At 32.4% G+C, this 2,627-nt stretch overlaps 2 long non-coding RNA genes across 2 annotated transcripts in view; both read right to left on the bottom strand.

Annotated features, from left to right (window-relative positions):
- LOC111635754 lies at window positions 1-381 on the bottom strand. The gene is made up of 3 exons (XR_002758434.1): window positions 327-381; window positions 180-233; window positions 1-82 (listed from the first exon to the last, which is right to left on the bottom strand). It is a non-coding gene; the product is annotated as an uncharacterized LOC111635754 (long non-coding RNA).
- A 214-nt stretch (window positions 382-595) lies between these two features.
- Window positions 596-2,627, bottom strand: part of LOC111635753 — a 10,059-nt gene continuing 8,027 nt past the window's right edge. The window contains exons 2-3 of the long non-coding RNA XR_002758433.1: window positions 740-1,118; window positions 596-655 (exon numbers count right to left, since the gene is read on the bottom strand). This is a non-coding gene — a long non-coding RNA (uncharacterized LOC111635753). The remainder of the gene's footprint in view (window positions 656-739; window positions 1,119-2,627) is intronic.

Consider the following 2,627-nt stretch of genomic DNA (forward strand, 5'->3'; position numbering starts at 1 on the left):
CCACGTTCTTGTATTCCAGTAGCATGCAGTGACATTTGATTATAAGGAAGCTGTGTTTCCATAAAAAAATTTTAAACAAATACTAAAAATAAACAATTTATTTATTTTAATTCTAAAATAGATACATTAACACGAAACAAAACATAAAAACTTGTTTTTGTTATTTTTTATAAACTTACTCTATTCGGCAATCTTTTTCCGCAAAGTCGTCAATTACTTTATTAACGAACGATCTGTATATGATAAAACAGTGATTGAACGATAATGTTAAATAATTTGGTCAATATTGAAATAATAAGCTTTTCTTCAGAAACAAACTACAGTACCTCCATGAATTTGTCCAAAGTTGATAAGGACCGATATTTGGCCCTCTTCATCTTCCTAATGATATAAATTCTCAAGAAATTCAAATTATTGAAGAAAGACCCAGTATAAAAGAAATTTATACAGATAAGGGTTAATTTGAACAAAACCTAGCCCACTAGTGGCCAAGCAGTCTTCTTACCCTGAATGCTGGGAGTTCGGTTGTGGCTTCGCACCCCGCTTGAACAGGCTGGACACATGGTTTTCTTCACGTGTGTAACGTCTAAAAAGGGGATAGTTTCCTTTTCCAAGACTTCCCGAAAGGCATCGCCCAAGTGTTGTATTGCCGTAACTTAACAAACAAACATCGAATAAACCCTAAATAATGGTTATGTGAGTTACTTTATTTATATAGCAAATCAGCCACAATTGTTACCTTATCCTTTATTAAGTCGGCCATCGTGAAAAGCGTCCTTTCAACAGAAACGTTTCTTTTTTTTCTACAAAACCTGACGTTAGATCGTTCAACGAAAAAACTCGGCGGTGATGTAAGTGTTGAATTTAAAAATGTACAGTATGTACCATATTCTAGCTCGTTGTGTATGACCAACTCTTATAAAGGCTCTCTAATCGCTGGCTGATATCAGCGTTGAATCACGGTTGTGTAGACACTGATTCATTATCAGGTTATACCGACTATTATTAGCATGACTTTTTTTTTTAAACTGATAACATCCTAACGAGGATATGTCTATTCAATGTTTGCAGGCTATATAATAACGTTTTTAACATTAGAAAAGCAATTATCTCTCTTTCTGAAACAAAAAAAAGGCATATCTGTATAGCAAAGTTAAAATTTTTATTTCATTTAATGATTAAACTATACAAACGTCCGATGCGAAGCGAAAGTTACGTTATTTCAATACAAAACTTTTCCCTGAAAGCAATAGATGACCGGCGCGACTCTATTGTTAAAGGAAAAGTGTGATGTACCGGGACAAGCCATTACTAATAATTTGACGTGGAGAGCATATATTTTAAATTACAAAAATTAAAAGTATGATTATAATTGCATCCAGGTATTGTGACGATGTCACAATAAATAATTGCTAGATCTCTAGTTTACTTGTTACTAGCATTTATAACTTTTTTTTTTTTTTCATACCCTTAAAATTAAACCTTTTGCCATTTTATAATAATTAAAAATATGAAAAATTTATATAACAAAATCTCATAACAGATGGCGCCACACACAATTTTATTTATTATAATGTAATTAAAAATATAAAAGTTATTGTGGCGTAGTAAACACTAGTATTGTGTTTTATTCCAAAGACACATGGCAAATTTTCCATCAAATTCCTTTAGATATCGCAGTACAGTAGTACTATTTCACAACACGCCAAGGAAGAGAGGAAGGAACAATTAAATAATCAAAATTATAAAGGATTAAGAAAAATATATAAAAATGGGGAATATCGCACTTCTGACAATCGCTGCAAGTGTGTGGGCTAAATTTGGAGAATCCGCGCTTCTCGCATGGACAACTGTATGTGGCCGGGTCATGCGTCGGAAAACCTGATTTATTCGTGTACGCACCAGACGGAAAAACAAAAAATATAGTGTATCCACAAACACTCCAATAAATGAATAGAATTGAAACGACACTTTGAAATGTTTTCCCGATGAAAATGAATAATAATAATAAGTTTCAATAAAAATGATAAAATATAAATTGAATTTTATCATAACGAGTTTGCTTGAATTTCGTTTCTTCTGAGATCGCAGCAATGCGCGACGGGTAAGCTAGTTATATATATGTTACCGCTAAAGCTCGAAAATCGTTAATCTGCAGATTACCTAGCAAATCTGCAGATTAACTAGCGTGATCCGTTAAAGTTGCTAAAATTGTTCTATTTCTCAAATTACCTACTAGGTACACGGTAAAGTGAAAATAAGATCTTTGCTGGAACAACAGCAACGTTTCTGTACGCTTAAATTAACATAATGTTCTTTAATTTAATTTTCGATATCTAAAGAATCAAGTTAATACAATCAAACAATCAACAAATTAGTTGATAGAATCAATCATTAACCAATTAAAAAACATACAAAAAATCAAACGGTTTAAAATATTAATACAATTAGGGAAATTATTATACAGATAACCCCCTATAGAATTTCGGGATTTTGAGTATCTATCTGAACTGAGGGGACCGAGACGACTTCAACGATACCCTACTTTTGGACCGGAGACGAAAAATAATAAAGTTATCATACTTTTTCTGGTGATCGCATGATATAATTGTGCAGTTAATGTTACC

The sequence above is a fragment of the Centruroides sculpturatus genome, unplaced genomic scaffold (genome assembly GCF_000671375.1).
Source record: "Centruroides sculpturatus isolate CEXI.00-Female unplaced genomic scaffold, Cexi_2.0 scaffold935, whole genome shotgun sequence".
NCBI lineage: Eukaryota > Metazoa > Arthropoda > Arachnida > Scorpiones > Buthidae > Centruroides > Centruroides sculpturatus.